This window comes from Rattus norvegicus, chromosome 11, assembly GCF_036323735.1.
Source record: "Rattus norvegicus strain BN/NHsdMcwi chromosome 11, GRCr8, whole genome shotgun sequence".
Taxonomy (NCBI): domain Eukaryota; kingdom Metazoa; phylum Chordata; class Mammalia; order Rodentia; family Muridae; genus Rattus; species Rattus norvegicus.
Genome location: NC_086029.1, coordinates 39884989 through 39906688, shown reverse-complemented (window position 1 = coordinate 39906688; position 21700 = coordinate 39884989). Strand labels below are relative to the sequence as shown.

Genomic DNA, 21700 nt, shown 5'->3' with positions numbered 1-21700 from the left:
AGGATTGAAGGAGCTGAAGGGGTTTGCAACCCTGTAAGAACAACAATACCAACCAACCAGAGCTCCTGGGGACTAAACCACTACACAAAGAGTACACATGGACAGATTCATGGCTCCAGCTGCATATGTAGCAGAGGATGGCCTTGTCAGGCACCAATTGGTCCTGTCAAGGTGTGATGTCCCAGTGTAGGGGAATGTGAGGGCAGGGAGGTGGGAGGCAGTGGGTAGGTGGGTCAGGGAGCACCCTCCTTGAAGCAGGAGGAGATAGTGGGTTTCTGAAATGTAAACCGCCCCCCCCCCCCAAAAAAAAAGAGCAAAAGTAAGGGAAGTGAAGTTTGGTGAACTTGTGTTTCTTCAAATTTCTTTGAAGAACAAGATCAGACTACTCATTGGCTGGCTTTTCTGTTTTCAAATCACAGTCCCAGCAGGATGCCAATGCAGTCCAGGAGTTTAAGTCATTATTATCCGAAGTCCAAGTGAGTGAAATTTTAATCTCTCCTCCTAACCACTCCATGTTGGCTTTATCTGTAATTAACTTAGCGAAAGGCCCCCGATGACAGATTCTTCCTTGTGCTATAATTCCCTCACTCAGAAGGTTCTCCACGGAGTTTGATTTAACAGCTCTCTACAGAAGAGTGCCATGTGCTAATGCCAGGATATTAAATAGGAACACTAGGTGTTTTACCAAGGCATCCCAAAGGTATTATTGGATGAGCTCACATCGGGAATGTGTATAAAGCCTTGACTGGTGTGGTCAGGTCCTGGTCAGCATCGTGGTCAAAAGAACACAGGACTGAAACCAAAATGAGCTTCCAAGGAAATGAAATCCTTTTCAACTTTCAAAAGTAATGCTTTTAAAAATCCCTTCTTCCTCTTGTCAGCCCACTGTACACTTTCTGCAGGTGTTCCTCCTGGGCTTTTATTTTCAAATGTCCTTCACTAGGGGGAAGCTGTTCACCTAATTTTATCCTCCCACCCTAGGTTCCTGTGCCTGTGTCCCCTGCTGCCTGAAAGATTTTCCCTGCATGCTGTTCTAAGAGTCAGTCTGCAAAGAGGAGAAAGTTGGAGAAGATAGACAGGCTACGGGAAGTTAGCATCCCTTTAAAAGATTTTTGTTGTTTTTGAAAATGAATTAGTTTTTCATGTGTCTGCGTATGGTTGTGTGTGTGTGTGTGTGTGTGTGTGTGTGTGTGTATGTGTGTGCATGCATATGAGTGTTGGGAGGGATAGAATGGGTTGGCTCAAGAAATGTACCCAATTAAAAACATATGGAATATTTATGTAAATTATCACTCAATAATTTTTATATTTTTATTAATCACAGGGCACTGAAACCACTGAAAACAAAAACTGTAGATTGAGGGTCTCAGTGCATGTAGCTAATGATTTAGGAAAATGCATGGCATAATAGCTTGAAAGATCATTGCATTAATAACAGACACGGGTGTCTTCAAAAGGTTACCTTAAGACATTTGAGGGACACATTCCATAATTCCATCCCTCTGTGTGCCATTAATGACTTTGGGAAGTGCTTACGGCACAGAATCAGTGTCCTCAGGATTAAAGGACATTAAGAGAAACTATTCCTACTCCTTTAGCTTTATTTCAGTGTTTTCCTTTGAGAAATACTGTCATTCCCTGAAGCATTTCAGCCAACTTTGTCAGATGTCCTTCTGTTCAGTTGCACCTTCCTTGAACTGCATGGTCAAAATTCCTTAGGAACCCGCATCTCAGAAGGAATCAGCATTGTGTGCATAATTTACTTTGAGGATTCCCCTTTGTTGAAGTTCCAAATGACCCTTGTCACTTTTCAAAGGGACAGTATATTTAACACCATGTCATGATTCGTCCACCATTTTCTTTGGTCATAACAACTGTTGAGAACCTTGGCATTTGTAATGGTTAGTTTTACTGCCAGTTCCATGTAATTTAGAGTCACCTGGGAGGTGGACTAAGTGAGTGATTATCTAGGCCGGGTTGTCCTAGGATACGTCTATGAGGAATTGAAGTGAATATGTTAGAAGACCTGGTCAAATGCTAGTGACACTCTTCCCTGGGTTTGGGTCTCGGATTGCATAAGGGTAGCGAGAGTGGGCTGAGCAATAGGGATTCACAGATTCATTTTTCTGCTATTGCTGTGCATGTGATGTGACCTGCTTCAAGTTCCTACCACCTTGACTTCCCTCCAGTAATCTGGAACTGTGATCTTAAACTTTTTTCCCACTAACTTGCCTTTTGTCTGGCTGTGTTAACACAGCATCAGAAAGAAAACCCAGAAAATGCCGCACTTTTGTAATGTGGTTCAAAGTAATTGATGCGTCTCTCTGGCCTGTATCCACATGAAATCTTATTTGCTGTCTTTATCTGGGGATTATAACTGTATCCTGGTATTATGATCCAAAAACAAGTTGATGAAAATTCTAAGGTAAATTATAACGTTGACGATATCATATGAGTAACACTGTGAAGAAGGCAAAATGTACTTAGAAGGGAGGACAAAAAAAAGATTTGTGATAGGAGGGTTCAGTAAAAGTATTAAAAAAGAGATCTTCAGTAACTTCCCACACATAAATTTAAAATAGATGATTTATGGAGAGGAGAGACTGTACTAATTGTAGGAAGAACATTTTATTGACTAGAAGGTAAGTTTCTTATGTGTCTAGGTGCTTTGTCTTAAGACATACATTAAATATATTTTGAAAACATTTAACCTAGGAGGCTGGAGAGATGGTTCACTGATTAAAAGTGCTTGCTGTTTTCCTTGAGACTCAAATTCAGTCCCTGAACCTACATCAGGTGGCTTACAACTACCTGTAATATCAGCTCCAGGATATCTAGTGTCCTTTTCTGGCCTCCATGAGCAGACATATATGACCACACACATATAGACACATACACAGACATACACTCAGACACACACACACACACACACACACACACACACACACACACACACAGACTGTCACTTGAGTTTTTGATTTAAGACATTCTGATTTGTGTATGGTAGAAGAATCTTAGGGTTGTTTTGATTTGCATTTCCCTGGTGACTAAGGATGTTGAACATTTCTTTAAGTGCTTCTCTGCCATTCAAGATTCCTCAGCTGAGAATTCTCTGTTTAACTCTGTATCCCATTTTTAAATTGGGTTGTTTGGTTTTTTGGAGTTTACTTTCTTGAGTTTTTTGTATATTTTGCATCTCAGCTCTCAATCGGATGTAGGGTTAGTGAAGATCTTTTCCCAATCCGTAGGTTGCTAATTTGTCCTCTTGTCCTTTGCCTTACAGAAGCTTGGCAGTTTCATGAGGACCCATTTATCATTTGTTGATCTTAGAGCTGAGCTATTGGTGTTATGTTCAGGAAGCTGTCACTGTACCAAGGAGTACAAGCCATTTCCCACTTTCTCTTCTGTTAGATTCAGTGTATCCAGTTTTATGTTGAGGTCTTTCACCCTCTTCAACTTGAGTTTTGTGTAGGGTGATAAAAATGGGTATGTTTTCTTTCTTCTACATGCAAAGTTCAGTTAGATCAGTACCATTTTTTGGAGATATTCTTTTTTCCATATTGTGTGGTTTTGTACTTTTTTTTTGGTCAAAAATCAAGTGTCCATATGTGTGGGTTTATTTCTGAATCTTTGATTAAATTCTATTGATTAGCCTATTTCTTTCTCTACCAATATCATGCAGTTTGAATCAGTATTGCTCTGTAGTACAGCGTCAGAAATTCAGAGGTTTGAATTGAGAATTTTCTTCCTTGGAGAAAATGAATCTTTCCTCTGTGAGTCATTGATACTTGGAGATAGATTCTGGGTTAGGGATGGGGCTTGTGTTCACTGCCCTTCTCAGCACTTGGGCTCTATTCAGTTTGGACCTGTGCAGGCCCTATGCATGTGATAGGTCATCTTCTTGAGCTATATTTACTCCCCTCTACTGACCTAAGAAGAGTCAGCTAATTTAACAATGTCCTAACTAAAGTAAAGACCTGAGAACTTGACTTCTCAAACAGTGTTTGTGTGTGTCTTCAACTTTTACCACTAGCTAGCAGTCACCCTGAAACAAGCACAACCCCCTGAAAACTGGATGGAGTGCTAGGGTTCTGACTGAAGAGAGTGCTGACAAACTACCAAGAAAAGCATGAAGCACCCTATTCCACAGAATGTCATGCATTGCAATTTATTTCTATGACTAAGTCTGAATCAAGGTATCTAGTACGTTTTCCACAGGGTGAATGTACTTCTGTAAAAATAGTGTTCTTTTCTGAGCAAGTATAGCCTGATAAAATGATGAGGATGGGAAGAGAAGAGGTGATGTAGAGGGTGGGCTGCCTCAGAGAAGTGCTGCCTTTGGTTTGGAGCCATAGACAGAGCAAGAAAATTGTCAGGAGGGCTGGGTTCTGGCTTCCTACCCAGGTACAAGATAAATGAGAAAATTTATAATGTTTTTTGACAGGCTCATGCTGTGTAGACCAGACTGGCATCCCACTTAAGATCCTCCTTGCTCCAGCTTTCCAAGTGTTTGACAGATGTACACTCTCATACTTGACACTCAAATTCTTCATATGGGCTTCTCCCTCTGTAAACTTGTGTCTATAACAGCTTCCCTGGACATTATTTTCAGGACAATATTAGAAATAGGATGTAAGTCCTCTAAGATTATGCATGAGACACTTGTATTTAATGAGGTTGATTTCACTTTTTAGCCTATCTGGAGTAGCTATATAATGGGGAGACAATACCCCAACTAGACATCTCATGCTAACAAGTAAAATCTCCAGTGTCAGGAATGGATTGCATCTTGTCCTATCATTTGCTAAAAGAGTCCCATGGTTCCTTTCAAAATATCACATTTTATTGTCAAGGTGATTGGTTACCCTCCATAATCTGGTAAGACTCTATGGCTGAAAACAACATTTACTTATACTTTCATACATGAAGAAGTCCATGTGGTGCCTAACTAGAAATTAATGCTTAGCATTTATGGTGTTGGACGTTATTTTGTATACTAGTGGTGGAGAGAAGTAACTATCACTATTACCTAGATGCAAACCTCGTGGCCTACAACAGAGACACACCTTTAAGATATATTGGTGTAACAGTGGCACAAATGTTATGGCAGCAACCAAAATTTTTTTATTAGATTTAAGGCCCATATCATGAGACAGAACCCACACCTTACACTTCTAAGGTGGCCAAGAACCTGAGATTAGATAGATCATGGATGTAGAAGAAAATCTACTATTTTTCTACTAAACAAAGATAGCAAAAAATGACTCTTAGTGTTATATTTCTATACCCAGAGATCAGAACATCATTCAACCCGCATCAGAAAAGTTTCTTCTTGCAATAGAGGGGGATCAAAAAAAGTTTTCACAACTGAACAATGTGCAGAGAGAAAAGACTTTGGGGCATTCGGCCCTAAATGAGACTTAAAAAAAAAAAATCAAATCTCTTCCTTTATGGCTCAGATATCTTTGGGGAAGGGAAGGCAAAGTGATTGTAAGAGTGATATATGTTGGATGACTCCAAGGAAACATAACCTTACAGACACAACAAAGCTGATCAGACATGAACTCACAGAGACTATGACAGCATGCTTTGGATTTGCACAAGTTCAAATTAGACAAAATTCTAGCACTGAAAGGGGAACAAGACAAAGAATTCCATCCTTAACCAAGAAGCTATTTGTCATTGATACCAACTTGGTATTAATGTTTGGTATTTTTCAATGGAGTAGCACCAGGTGTATCAACCACACTTTGAAGAAAACTCCATGTCTAGAAGTACAAAGTATGATCTATAGTTTTTGTGAGCTTTTTGTTTTGTTTACTTGTTGTTTTTATTGTCATTGTTTGTCTTATTGTACTGGATAGTTTTGTATCAAGTTGATAGGAGTTAAAGTCACCTGATAGGAAGGAACCTCACTTGCAAAGTTGCCTCTATAATATGAAGTGTAAACAAGTCTGTAAGGCACTTTCTTTTCTTTCTTTCTTTCTTTCTTTCTTTCTTTCTTTCTTTCTTTCTTTCTTTCTTTTTTTTTTTTTTTTGGAGCTGATAACCAAATCCAGAGCCTTGCACTTTCTAGGCAAGCGCTCTACCACTGAGCTAAATCCCCAACCTGTAGGGGATTTTCTTAATTTTCTTAATTAGCATTGTAGGTGGTGCCACTCCTGGGCTGGTGGTTCTGGGTTCTATAAGAAAGCAGGATGAGTAAGCCACGATGAGTAAGACAGTAAGCAGCACCCCTCCATGCTCTCTGCATCAGCTCTTGCCTTCAGGTTCCTGTCCTATTTGAGTTACTATCATGACTTCCTTCTATGATAAATGGTAGTGTGGAAGTATAAATCCAAGTGAACTCTTTCCTTTCCAACTTACTTTAGTCATTGTGTTTCATCACAGTCATAGTAACCCTGACTAGACTATTTACTGATGTTTCTTTACCTCCTCCTCCCACTTCTCCTCTTATTTTGTTGTGATTTTTTTGAGGGAGGGAGGGAGGGAGGGAGGGAGGGAGGGAGAGAGAGAGAGAGAGAGAGAGAGAGAGAGAGAGAGAGAGAGACTGCATGGGTGGGTGGATAGGACAGTGGGTAGGACCTTGGAGGAGTTGGGGAAGGGGAAAAATTATTCAAGATATATTATATGAAACTGAAAAACACCAACCAACCAACAACAGCACAACTAAAGATGAAGGAGGAGGACGAGGAAGAGAAGAAGAAGAAGAAGGAGAAGGAGAAGGAGAAGGAGAGGAGGAAGAAGAAGAAGAAAAGAAGAAGAAGAAGAAGAAGGAGGAGGAGGAGGAGGAGGAGGAGGAGGAGGAGAAGAAGATTAAGTTTACAATGTGTATTTCCCTTCTTTAAACATTTTTTATCTTGCTAGAGATCTAGCAGATAAACTTTTCTTTTCCCTTAGAGGCAAGGGAAAAATATTTTGATGACTGCTTAAAAATAAAATTATGTTCTTCTGAGGCAGTCATATTAAATAGCATTGAGTGTGATGGAAACAGTGGCACAATTTAATTCCGATGGTGGGAACACAGGTAGGAGGCAGAGAGGGTACTCTACATATTGGTGCACAGAGGAGGTCACTTCAGTCCTTTGGAGGGAAAAACCAAGAGTAAAGAGGGTAGAGGACCACCACCCAGGACAACTTGTCTTTCAGTTGGTCAGAGGCTGTGGGTACTGCAGCTTTCTACCTCAGAGAATAGTAGTTCAGCTATAACATGTTTAGATATTTTCAGGGAAAGACAATAACCTATTAGATTTTATTGAACAGCTCTATGAGCTACAGAGAATATGCTTGGTATTTTAGTGGTTTAATGGCAAATTTGTACAAAATCAATTTGGGTGAGGATTCTTGGCGCACAAATTGAGTGTTTACACATCCTGTTTTACTTGGCATGACAAGAGGAGCCTATCAGAACCATCTGTTTCTGCCCAGTGGAGGTTTCAGAGTTGAAAGGAGGACAGGCGTGTCTATGCTTGCAATGAATCCCTTAAGTATGGGTAAGGCAAACATTACATGGTTGCCTTTAGCACTCTATTGACTATATCTTTTTTCTTTAACCAAAAAGATGTGTCCTAAATTTGCTAAACAGTTTAAAAATTCTTTGCAGTTTTAAAAATTTTACTTTGGGTAAATATGCATTCATTGTACATTTTAATAGGATCTAATGTGATATGTTTCAATGCCTGAAACCAGATCTATCCCTTCTCCCACTGTGCTAGTAATTAGTAATACTAGTAATTAGCATTCTACAGTCACATAACATATATATATATATATATATATATATATTTAAATTGACTTAGACTTCATCCCTACAGGCTAGCTTTCACAGTGTTGGAAAGTAGTAGGCATAAATGTTACCAAATTAGACAATAATCTCCAGTTGTGGACTCCATGAGTTACAATAACCACTGGTCTGGAAAGACATGCCCACTGGTGCAGTACTGGCATAAAATGGAGGGAATTAAAAATCAGCTTCTGATTGGGCATGAGTCCCATTCCACAAGATGAAACCCCTACCTGGCACGATTGTTGGACTGAGACCCTAAGTGCATACATATATATACACATACATCCACACAGGTCATAGACCCCAAGGAGAGATTCTACCATTGTGTGTTCTGCAGAATGGAGATAATGTTGAAACAACTCCTTATGACTTATCTTTATATCTATAGATTAATGTATTCCCCAACCATCATCAGAGAAGTTCTGATTTGTTGTTGATGGTGATTCACACAAACCTGTGACTGGCCATTGAGTAGAGAATAAGGGACTGTGTAATGTTCAGTCCTAAAGGGAATATTACATTTCTTCCTCAAAAAGCTCAAGGAGCATTGTGGATGGAAAAATGTTAAGAGCCAGAGGCAGTAGATGACTACAAGGAAATTGTGACTTACACAGCAGGACAGTTGCACATATGAGTACACAGTGCTTGTCACAGCACACACAAAGTCTGTACAAACTCAAGATACACAAAACCTTGGCATAGATACAGGAGTTGGATACAACATCCTGGTCCTAGCTGATGAGTTATTGGGAATTTATAGCTACTGGGAGCAGGGGAGTCAGTTTTCTTGAAAAATGTTGCCTCTTGTAAGTTGACCAGGTCAACACACACACACACACACACACACACACACACACACACACAAGCACAGACAGACAGAGACAGACACACACATACAGAGACACACACACACATACAGAGACACATACACACAGAGACACATACACATACAGAGGCACAGACACACAGACAGACACACAAAGACAGACAGACAGACAGACACACATGTGGTCACAAAGTTGGGTAGGTTAAGGGAGGTAGATCTGGGAAGAGTTGGAAGAGGGAGTGAACATCACCAAAATACACTGTATAGAATTCTCAAGAAAGTAAAATACATAAAAACTCTGTCTATGAGTGAGGATCTACAACATATGTCTTTTTGTGTCAGGGTTATTGAATCCAACATAATACCATGCATTCTTCATTCCACTCCATGTTGCTGCAACAACAGTAAAAACATGGGTTTTTACTTTCTCATGCCTCCAGAGACAATGGTACTTAAAACATCTTCTTTGGCAATTCCAATGTATCTACTGTTTTTCCTAAATGTGATCACAGGGTCACGCACACTGCTCCTTCTGTCATGGTGTTTTAGGAAAATTTGTGGTAACCATTCAATGACTTTTTACTACTTATATTCTTTTCATTTTTGAGAAATCATTTAAAAAGAATGTTTCTAGTCCCAGAGTAAGCATGTTTCTAGTGAGTAAGCACAGCCTTTTCCGTTTATCTTATCTGAGATCTGATTAATGCATGCCTCTATTTAAATAGTAAGTGCTTCATAGCACATCACTGGGCCTGATAGTACTTGGTATCCGTTCTTACCTTCTTATTCCCCATGGTATTGATTTATAACTGTGCCATGTCATCAAGACAGTTGCTTATTTGGTGATAGTATTAAAGTAAATTCTGTACTCTGTATGTGTTTAAATATTAATAGCTAGCTTGTTCAGGATACAACTATAAGGTTTTTTCTGTGAACTGAGAATCTAGCATTCTCTAAAGAATAGATATGAGAAAAGTTTGGATTTCTCAGTCTCTAAAACCATGAGAAATAATTTCTGCTTCTTAAACTAAAGGATTTTGCTGCAGTAGCACACATGTACAGAGGCAGTCATAATTTTAACATAAGCTAAAATTTAGATTTTCTTCTGTGGTTCAAGAGTAATACTGAAGGTCACTTTTTAAAAAATGACTCCCAGTAATAACAACACAAATTAAAATATGTGTGTTCTGTTGGGTGGAGATGGGAAAGTCACTGGGATGCTTATATTTTGGTTTACATGATCAAAATATATGTAGGAAGAACATGGAGCAACATAACTGCTGGTAATTTAGTTGTGAGTTCTTATTGTCATCTCAAGTGGATGTTGGCATCAGTGTTTATGATTATGAATTTAGCTGGACCCATCTGTGATCCCAACAAGCCTGAGACAGGATGATCATGAGTTGGAGCCAGCATGGAGAGCATAGTGAAAACCTATCTAAACAAGAAAAACAAAAAAACCAAAAACCAAAAACCAAAAAACACGCCCCCCAAAACAAACAAAACAAAACAAAACAAAACAAGAAAGCATGGTTCAGTGCTTGGCTTAAACCGATTTTCTTTGTCATCTCAATAGGTGAAGATGTCTTAAGAGTTGGTAGAGAATGGGGTGGAGGAAGTCAGTTTTCACCAACTCTGGAACACTTCCAATTTATCTTTGGTGATGTGCAATTTTGGGTTTTACTTACAGCTTCTGATGACTTACTGAATTAGTTTCACTATTGTACAGACCTCACTGCTTTGCTTTCCCAATGTTTCTGAAATAAAGGAACAGCATCCTAAAAGGTGTGGAACTGAGTCCACATTCCTCCTGCGTGGCTGTAATTCTATTAAATTCTATTTAATTTGAATTGCAAAGACTACATAGAAAGACTCCTTTTTACAAAAGAACAGCAAGCAGGCTCGCCCTTCCACTAAAGAGGTTAAGACCCTTAGACTAAGTGTCTTATCAGCCTCCAGCAAGCTTAGCTTAGCAGTGATTCAAACATACTTGCCTTAAGACCTCAGGCTCTCCAAGAAATTGCCCTGTGTTGTGGTTTGAAGACTTGTATCTCTCCCAGATTCATGTGCTGTTGCCTAATTCCTACTCCAACGGCAATGGTACTAAGAGCTGGGGTTCTGGGAGGAGATTAGATTAGCTCAGCACTCAGGGATGCCTCAGAATCCTTTCCACAGAGCCTGGGGTCTGATTTGCCTCTTTCAGCCACAGAAGGATAGAGTGAGAAGAGACTCAGGTTTATCCACCAGGCAGCAGGTCTTCACCAGACACCGAATCAGCTTTCATCTGGCACTTTTCAGTCTCTGCAGCCATGAGTTACTGTAATTTCTCTTGGTTATGGGTCTGTCTCTGGTTCTGTGTCATGATAGCCAGGATTGAGGAAGACCAAGCTTCTATATGTGTCTAATGGCTCATTATTTATTCGTTAAAATATTAAGTGTGTACTGTTCATCAGGAAGTGTCTTAGGCACAAAAACGTCAAGAAAAGTGATTACAGTGTTGGCCTCAGACCTAAATGATCCTGGTGAAAAGCAGAGAATTGTAAAATGTTTTACAATTTTCAGTTTTAGAGAAGTAGAAAATAAGCGACGTACTGAAGGCTGAGGCAGGAGGATGCCAAGCCAGCCTGATCTACATGATGATACCTTGTCTTATGTTGTTTAAAAAATTATTCACAGGGCTGGAGAGATGTGCCAGTGCCTAAGAGCATTGGCTATTCTTCCAGAGGACCAGGGTTCAATTTCCAGCCCCCACGTGAGAACTCACAACTGTCGGTAACACAAGTTCCAGTAGATCTGACTCCCTTACCCAGGCATAGATTCAGGCCAAAGACTAATGCACATAAAACTGAAAATAAATGATAAAAAAGTATAATTATTCACTTTATTTTATATATGGCTGTGTAGCATGCGTGTGCTTTGTGCCTGTGGAAGTCAGAAAAAGGCATAGGATCCCTATGGAGCTGGAGTTATGGATGGTTGCGAACTGTCCTGTCGGTGTTGGGAATTGAACCCAGGTCCTTGCCATATCCCAACTCCCGAGAGCTTGTCTTGAAAGAAAAATAGGTAGAAATTCCTTGGAGACCCGGGAAGAGAGGGGTGAACACGTGATTAGGCTGAGGGAGGGGGGCAGAGAGGATTGAACATGTGAGAGATTAAAATATTGCTGCATTACAGTGCCAAGCAAAGGGGAAGGGAAGAGGAGAGGGTGCGCGAGACGGAAGCCAGATGATAGCTAGCTGGGTGCTGCCCTAGAGGTTTGAGACTAACCAGGAATGAATCGAGAGAATTTTTAGAGAATTTTAATGGGAGGCTTACGCTGTGTCAGTGACCTTGCAATGCTCTGCTGGGAGATGGTCTGAACTGTCCCTTCACTGTTTTTATTGCAGTGTTTTACTTACAATTACCAACTATTACATAGAATGTTTGAAGGAGATACGCGTTTTATTTAAACAAGGTTGCGGTACAGAGATCTGTAAGGCCTTTCTGCAAAAATTCAATGATTCAGGACGAGAATGTTGTTTTAGGTACTGAAAGAATTGAGGGAAGGAGCTACCTAATGTACTTGGCATCAATGTCCAATACTCTTGAGAAACTCGAGTATCCCCCAAATACTGATCGCGCCAGTGATTACAAGATGTGCTGCGTCTTTGAACACTAATCATGCCACAAGACTAAGTGTATAATGTCTAATCATTACTCATGCTGTGGTTAATGCCAAACAATGTTCCCAGGCTAGTAAATAAACCTTTAGGTTGGTGCGTTTTATGAAAATATGTTGGAAGCCAAAACACTCTTATCTTACAAGTGTGGAAGTGCAAAAATCCATGCTGGATGTTAGTTCGGCTCAACATTGAGTAATCAGAGCAAAGGAGGCCTTCATGCTTTCTGACGGTATTTGAGACATGATTGATGTATGGGATCTCTGATGAGTGAGATTGGAGACATGTTACTGCCATGCTCAGAGTTATGTGAACCTCTGGGCTGACGAGGGCTTTTCCTGATTAACACAAGGACGAGGACATGTTTTTCCGCACGTCTTGAGACTGCAACATGATGTGATTCCTGAAAGATAAAAACGTTCTTACCCTCAACAGGCTGTGACTTGCCTGGTTACTATCCTTTTAACATTACCGCTGCAGAGTAAACACATTGAAGGAGAATCAGAGATTTTGATTAAGAAACAGACATAAAATTCTGTAACTTTTTGGAGGCATATCTCTACCCAATGCATCGCAGAAGATTTTAGATTCACATTTATTTGGCCTCAAGGCAAATTCTTGTTTGGTTAAAAATGTTGTATTCTCCTGAGAGACACAGGCAGAGTACAGCAAACACAGAGGCGAATGCCAGCAGCAAACCACTGAATTGAGAACCGGACCCCTGTTGAAGGAATCAGAGAAAGGACTGGAAGAGCTTGAAGGGGCTCGAGACCCCATATGTACAGCAATGCCAAGCAACCAGAGCTTCCAGGGACTAAGCCACTACCTAAAGACTCTACATGGACTGACCCTGGGCTCCAACCTCATAGGTAGCATTGAATATCCTAGTAAGGGCACCAGTGGAAGGGGAAGCCCTTGGTCCTGCCAAGACTGAACCCCCAGTGAACGTGATTGTTGTGGGGAGGGCGGTAATGGGGGGAGGATTGGGAGGGGAAGCCCATATAGAAGGGGAGGGGGAGGGCTAGGGGGATGTTGACCTGGAAACCGGGAAGGGGAATAACAATTGAAATGTAAATAAGAAATACCCAATTTAATAAAGATGGAGAAAAAATAATTTATTAACTCACTTATTAAAAAAAAAAGATTCGGCCAGACTTCAAAAAAAATGTTGCATGCAATGGTAGCCAAATCTTTATTCCTATGAAAGCATTAGTTTTAATAACTTGACTTCCTTGATAAAACTTGGACAGAGGCTTAACTTGGCTTCTATGCCCAAGACCCCTTGCAAACCATTCTCTTCGTCAGGGTGTTTCCTGGCTACTGTCACTGCTCATTTTTATAGCGTCTACAAAAACCAAATATGTGTTAAATGAACTATCGGTGTTCGTATTATCCATACATAATATATTTTATTTTTACTGGACATGTAATTCACCACCACAAAAGCCTTTTCTTTCAAAATATACATGTCAATGATTTTTGGTAATTTTATAAGTTGTACAACCATTACCACTTTTAATTCCAGAACATTCTCATTAGTTCACAACAGAAATCCAACTCATTAATAGCCACATCCCTTTCTCCCTTCCCTGAATTCCTGGCAAAGACTATTTTACCTCTATAGGATTTGCCAATTCTTAACTCTACCTAATAGATGCAAACATCCAATGAGAAGACTTTAGTGGCTAGACTCTCTCATCTAGCATAATGCTTTCAAAGTTCATCATGCTTTGCTGTGTATCAGTTCTTTATTTTATTGTAGAATGGTGTTCCATTCGTTTTTGAAATATACTTAGTTGTCTTAAGCCCTTGTCAGTCATTTTATATTTACATATGCATTTTTGGGTTATAATCAACAATATTGATGTAACATTCATGTACAAGCCTCTGTGTAGAACATATATTTATGGATTTAAATATATTTTTATTAAAGTAAAAACTTACAAGCATCAGTAAGTGCTGAGTCTGACATGGTCTTGCTGGGGACAGAATGACACGTTTCCTGTACGTGGGACATGGCCAGCAGATGTGGGCCTCCGAAAGGGTTGATGGCTATCCTAGGCATATGGCTGGTTCTTGTTTGTAAAATAATGTACATGTGTTCACATTTCTCTGAGGAGTGTCATCCTGTTAATGTTAGTGACTCTATGATAATCTGAAACTGCATCATTCCAGGAGGCAAAGGTTTAGCTAATGTCTCAGCAAAATGGTAAACACTGGGATCTTCAGGACAGCCTTTAAGGTTGTAGAAAAGAACTCTAAAATCATGAGTTCAAAGATATGTAATTTCCCAACTATGCAAAAATATAAAGGTTGCAATATGAATTCTATAAGGATTGAAAGGAATAGAGGCAGCTATGTCCAGCTTGTCAAAAAGATACAAAGATAGGCAGATGCCTGAGTTCAAAGTCACTCTAGGACACAGTGAGTCCAGGCCCAGGTGTGGCAGAAATGGTAATGTGAGGATGGGGTCCCATCCAGCTGGTTTATCTCTGTGCTAAACAGAGGCAGGCAGATCTCTGAATTCTTCTGCAATGTTAAAAGGAAATATGTGCTTGCTGTTTCCTAAGAATTAAAGGGCTGGGGTCATGGGACGCTGATTTATAGTATAATCAAAAGGAATCTGGAATAAATAGTTGAATTGATATGCAAATAAAAAACTGGGCTTTTGGTCTGCTGAGATGAGTAAGCAGAAAGCCAAGTGCTAAAGCTCATCTTTAGATTTTCTCTAGTGAGAGCTGAGTTATCTGCAGATTTCCGGACAGCAATACCAGCTCTTTGAAAAATTTTCTAACAGGTTTTATGATTTTGGTTGGAGAATCCATGGAGAGCAAACACAGCTCTTTTAGAAATTTTCATAAATCTTTTAGAATTTTTTCTAACACGACTTCTGACCAATCCTAAGAATTATTAGAGAAAGCTGACAGAGCTCTTTTAGAATGTTTTCTAGCAGCTGTCCAGAGAAGGCTGCCTGAAGAGCCAACAAAGCTCCTTCAGAAACTTTCTGGCTTTTGTATTTTGATTGAGAAACCCAGAAATTACTTTTAGAATTTTTCTAACAGGATTTCTGACTTGTTCAGAAGATCCAAGAATTTTTTATAGCAGCTTTTCTGATTTTGGTCAGAAAATCCATAAGCTATTCAGATAGCTTTTAGAATTTTTACTAGCAGAGAGAGCTGTCTCAACCAGAGAGTTTTTAGAATAGCAAGAAAAAGCTATCTAGAGCAGAGCAGAATGCACGCGCGCGCACGCACACACACACACACACACACACACACACACACACACAGATCAGTTTGTCAGGGTAGGGAGGCGGGAAGGGGTGGGTGGATGGGTAGGGAGAGATGAGATAGGGGGTTTATGAACAGGAAACCAGAAAAGGGATAACATTTGAAATGTAAATAAAGAAACATCCAATAAAGCCATCTCAACAGAACTTAGGCCCCTAGCTTGGACCCACAATTTGACTTTGAGTGGTTTGAGTGTTTTGTTTTTCAGCTCCCTAACACCTCTCTCTCAGGAAACTGGACCTAGCTGAGGCTTGGCAAATAAATTCACTGAATTATTAAGTTAATATAGTACAAATAATCAAATGCATTAAATTACTATTCACATTTGATTCTTATCTCTTTTCAAGACTTCTCTGGCAATTTTTATATTTCAATTACAAGTATTCTCTTCTATATACTGTATCTTTTATTTACTTGTCTTATAGAAAACTATATATGATATGTACACATAGATTTTCATCATATGTTTTAAAATCATTGATTAAATAAAAATATTATTGTCAATTATCAAGCTGACTGTCTCTGCTTTTCTTTCTCTCTCTCATCTTCCCTCCCCTCCTCCCTCCCCCACCCTCCTTCCATCCATCTTTCTCTCCACCCATCCCCCACGCCATCCATTCCTCCATCCTTTCTGACTGTATATCTTTAGTAGTTAAGCCAAGCCTAGACTAGAACTCTCAATCTCCCCTATTCAGTTTCCCAAATGCTGGGATTTAAACTGTCTACTAACTTGCTTGAACAGAATTATATTCTGTGAATTGTAATTACATTTCTTGAAGGAAATTATTGGGCTTTACTCCTTTTTTTTTTTTTTTTGAGCTGGGGACCGAACCCAGCTCTACCACTGAGCTAAATCCCCAACCCCTGGGCTTAATTCCTAATCACCCATTTCCCCCACCCTTCATGCCATTCCCTAGCATCTACTAGGTATTTTGAGTAATGGTCACCCAGATGTTTTTTGAAATGTATTGATAATATATATCATAACACTCAAGGATGAAGGAAATCTTAGAGATCAGTGGTGATGTCACTAAAATGGGTGACTCTGCTTCAAAGTGGTTTTCAAGTAGTGTCTATAATTTCAGTTTTTAAGTTTCCATATGTAGCCACTTTGTTACATTCTTGAATTCCATCCTGTGGGAAGATTTAGGAAGAACAATAGGGAAGAATAAGATTTAAAAAACTTTTATATTCTCTATCCTAAATTTGGAAATTTGGAAAGATCTATGATTTTTTTTTTTGCCATCTTAAAAGTTCCTTACTGAGAGCACCAGTGGAAGGGGAAGCTCTGGGTCCTGCTAAGACTGAACCCCCAGTGAACTAGTCTATGGGGGGAGGGCGGCAATGGGGGGAGGGTTGGGAGGGGAACACCCATAAGGAAGGGGAGGGGGGAGGGGGATGTTTGCCCGGAAACCGGGAAAGGGAATAACACTTGAAATGTATATAAGAAATACTCAAGTTAATAAAAAATAAAAAAAAAGTTCCTTACTGGAAATGAATATTTTCTGAAATTACAAAAATTTCAAAAGTCATCAGAAATCCTAGATATCTCTGATGTTATATCATTACATATTCATAAGTTGTATCCAAGGAGTAGAATGCATTAGTTTTGCCTGCTGGGTCCAATTGCTGTATTTTAAAAATATCACTAATCCTGGTAATACAGAATGTAGAACTAAAATACTATTTCTAAGTAAAAGAAAAGTAAAAGAAATCTGGAAATGTTTAGGGAAGTGTCTGATTCTAAGTTTGGGGGCAGCACGCACACACACACACACACACACACACACACACACACACACATTTATACTCAGCCTGGAACAACTAGTCAGAGTAGATTTCAAGGAAGCCTCAGAAACCCTTATGCTCTTAGGAAAAGATTTCTGAAACCTCATAAGAAGTGACTTATTGGTCCAACTCTTTACAGTAGTGTATGACAGGTATTCTTTACTGTCAGCTTCACAGGATTTTGCCATCATAGACACAACACCCTGTGTCTATGTCAGCTTAATTGAAGGGGAAGATGCACCATGAATGTGGATGGTAGTGTTTCATAGGCTGTGGTCCCTGAACTGTATAAAAAGGAGGAAGCAAGCTGGGTACTGGAATTCAATGTTCTTTGCTTCCTGTGATGCAACAGGACCAGTTGCCTCTTGCTACTGTTAACATTCTGTTCTCATCACAATGCTTTGTATTGCCTTGACATGTAAGTCAAAGTACATATTTTCTCCTCCCAGTTACTTCTTGTCAGATATTTTGTTGCAACAATGAAATAAGTGGCTATTAGATTAGAAATCCTTAAATCCATCTAAGCATTAATTGAAAGTTATTATTGAAGGTTGTTAGGAGATCACACCCTCAGTTTAAAATCAAATGAAACAGGGGAAAACAGTGTTGTTTGCTTCTATAAAAACGCACTCCAATTTCCGAGTGACAAAGTGGATTTCAATCCTCTTCTACAGTGATTAGAACAAGAATGGCTTCCATAGCCTCTTATTTTAAGTCTTAGTCACCAGGGAATGGAATTACTTGGGAAGGATTAGATGGTCTGGCCTTGTTTGAGTAGGTGTGGTTTTGTTGGAGAAAGTATATCACTGGGGTGAACTTTGAGGCCCCAAAAGCCTAACCCAGGCCCTGCAGCTCTCTTCTTCCTATTGACTGTGATCAGGATATAGAACTCTCAGTTACCATGCTACCATGTGCCCTAGTACAAGAATAGTGAATTAAACCTCTGACTATAAGCAAGCCTCAAGTGCTGTCTTTTATAAGAGTTACTGTGGTTATTGTGATTCTTCACAGCAATAAAATACTGACTAAAGACAAATGTTGGAACTAGAAAGCAGAGTATTGCTGTGGTGTGATTGACTATTCTGTTTGTTGATGGTATGTGGACTTTGCGATTATGGATTAGGGAAGCAGCTGAACAACTTAAGTGGGGCTTAATAAGCCATACTAGTAAGAGCAGGAAAGACAGTGGTGCTAAGAGCAATGTAGATTATGACAGCCCAGCTCAAGAGGTTTCAGAGGAAAAGAATATTAGTAATTGGCCTACGACAATTCTTATGATATTTTGGCAAAGAATGTGACTGCTTTCTGCCTTTGTCCAAAATATCTGCCTAAAGCTAAATCGACACCTTTTGGTGTTGACAGAGGAGATTTCAAGACAGTCTAGTATTGAGTGTGTCATGTGGTTATTAATAGCAACTCTTATTCAGATTTATAATGGAAAATAAAGCAAACCAACAAGCTGAGTGAGGAAAAATACAAAGTGTACTGTTTGAGGAGAAAGGAGTATGAAGAAGTACAGTGGAGCTAAGTCCAGTGCTTAAGGAGATAAAAAGGTTAGAGAAAAGTCTGCTATTAAATGGTATAGAGGAAGTGATGAACTCAGGGTAAGACCTTACCCTTCTACGCTTGCAACTTATGAAAAGTAATTAAAGATGAGCTTAAGCAGTAGAGGAAAGCATAGGTAACAGAAAGCTAATACAAGTATAATTGAACGAGGGGCCAAGTTCCAGCCTCAGCAAGCAGAAGAACATGGCAGCTTTAGCTACATAGTTCTGATTTTAGAGGCAAGGGTACACAAAAGGGGTTGTGGAATTTCCTTCATGGCTAAAGGGAGCTACTGAGGTCAGTTATGTGTCATGGTTATCCCTACACGAACACCCAGAAAGACCATTGTGTTAAGATATGAAAGTGAAGCCTGGAGACTCCAAGATGTTACAGTCAAAGCGGTAGACCAGGTATGGAACCAGTTCAAGGAGAGAAGTGTGGTATAGTAGTCAACAAAAGTTAAAGGAGTTAGAGATCTGAAGAATGTTTTGATTTTAGACATAGAGACCCATATAGGCTTTCTTTCTCCCTTGGTGATATACATATAGACCAGACTAGACCATTTTAGGACTTCAGGGGGAATCACTATCCCTGAACTCAAGCAGTATTACAGAGCAATAGTGATAAAAACTGCATGGTATTGGTACAGAGACAGACAGATAGACCAATGGAATAGAATTGAAGACCCAGAAATGAACCCACACACCTATGGTCACTTGATTTATGACAAAGGAGCCAAAACCATCAAATGGAAAAAAGATAGCATTTTCAGCAAATGGTGCTGGTTCAACTGGAGGTCAACATGTAGAAGAATGCAGATCGATCCATGCTTATCACCCTGTACAAAGCTTAAGTCCAAGTGGATCAAGGACCTCCACATCAAACCAGACACACTCAAACTAATAGAAGAAAAACTAGGGAAGCATCTGGAACACATGGGCACTGGAAAAAATTTCCTAAACAAAACACCAATGGCTTACGCTCTAAGATCAAGAATCGACAAATGGGATCTCATAAAACTGCAAAGCTTCTGTAAGGCAAAGGACACTGTGGTTAGGACAAAACGGCAACCAACATATTGGGAAAAGATCTTTACCAATCCTACAACAGATAGAGGCCTTATATCCAAAATATACAAAGAACTCAAGAAGTTAGACCGCAGAGAAACAAATAACCCTATTAAAATGGGGTTCAGAGCTAAACAAAGAATTCACAGCTGAGGAATGCCAAATGGCTGAGAAACACCTAAAGAAATGTTCAACATCTTTAGTCATAAGGGAAATGCAAATCAAAACAACCCTGAGATTTCACCTCACACCAATGAGAATGGCTATGATCAAAAACTCAGGGGACAACAGATGCTGGCGAGGATGTGGAGAAAGAGGAACACTCCTCCATTGTTGGTGGGATTGCAAACTGGTACAACCATTCTGGAAATCAGTCTGGAGGTTCCTCAGAAAATTGGAAATTGAACTGCCTGAGGATACAGCTATACCTCTCTTGGGCATATACCCAAAAGATGCCCCAACATATAAAAAAGACACGTGCTCCACTATGTTCATTGCAGCCTTATTTATAATAGCCAGAAGCTGGAAAGAACCCAGATGCCCTTCAACAGAGGAATGGATACAGAAAATGTGGTACATCTACACAATGGAATATTACTCAGCTATCAAAAACAACGAGTTTATGAAATTCGTAGGCAAATGGTTGGAACTGGAAAATATCATCCTGAGTGAGCTAACCCAATCACAGAAAGACATACATGGTATGCACGCATTGATAAGTGGCTATTAGCCCAAATGCTTGAATTACCCTAGATACCTAGAACAAATGAAACTCAAGACGGATGATCAAAATGTGAATGCTTCACTCCTTCTTTAAAAGGGGAACAAGAATACCCTTGGCAGGGAAGAGAGAGGCAAAGATTAAAACAGAGACTGAAGGAACACCCATTCAGAGTCTGCCCCATATGTGGCCCATACATATACAGCCACCCAATTAGACAAGATGGATGAAGCAAAGAAGTGCAGACCAACAGGAGCCGGATATAGATCTCTCCTGAGAGACACAGCCAGAATACAGCAAATACAGAGGCGAATGCCAGCAGCAAACCACTGAACTGAGAATAGGACCCCCGTTGAAGGAATCAGAGAAAGAACTGTAAGAGCTTGAAGGGGCTCGAGACCCCATATGTACAACAATGCTAAGCAATCAGAGCTTCCAGGGACTAAGCCACTACCTAAAGACTATACATGGACTGACCCTGGACTCTGACCTCATAGGTAGCAATGAATATCCTAGTAAGAGCACCAGTGGAAGGAGAAGCCCTGGGTCCTGCTAAGACTGAACCCCCAGTGAACTAGACTGTTGGGGGGAGGGCGGCAATGGGGGGAGGGTTGGGAGGGGAACACCCATAAGGAAGGGGAGGGGGGAGGGGGATGTTTGCCCGGATACCAGGAAAGGGAATAACACTCGAAATGTATATTAGAAATACTCAAGTTAATAAAAAAAAAAGACAAAACAGCAAAAAAAAATAATGGACGTTACATATATTGGCTAAAAAAAAAAGTAGATAAAAACAGGTTTATTAGGAGACAGCTCTTGAATATGTTTACCAATCTCATAGATGGAGGTTAGTGAAGTCACACATCCAAGCTAAAGAAAGGTGTTTTAGAACTTTAGGCAAGAGGTGATGGTATGCCAGATAGGAGCTGGGATTGTGTCCCTACATGGTCAAAAACTGAGCTCCTGACTGGGCACTCTTGGCTGGGTTGTGGGGAAACTCACAGAGAAGGGGTGATGA

General features: G+C 39.9%; 1 long non-coding RNA gene across 1 annotated transcript in view; it reads right to left on the bottom strand.

Moving 5' to 3' along the window:
- Window positions 1-12032: 12032 nt before the first annotated feature.
- Window positions 12033-21700, bottom strand: part of LOC134480965 (uncharacterized) — a 45669-nt gene continuing 36001 nt past the window's right edge. The window contains exon 3 of the long non-coding RNA XR_010056036.1: window positions 12033-12674. This is a non-coding gene — a long non-coding RNA (uncharacterized LOC134480965). The remainder of the gene's footprint in view (window positions 12675-21700) is intronic.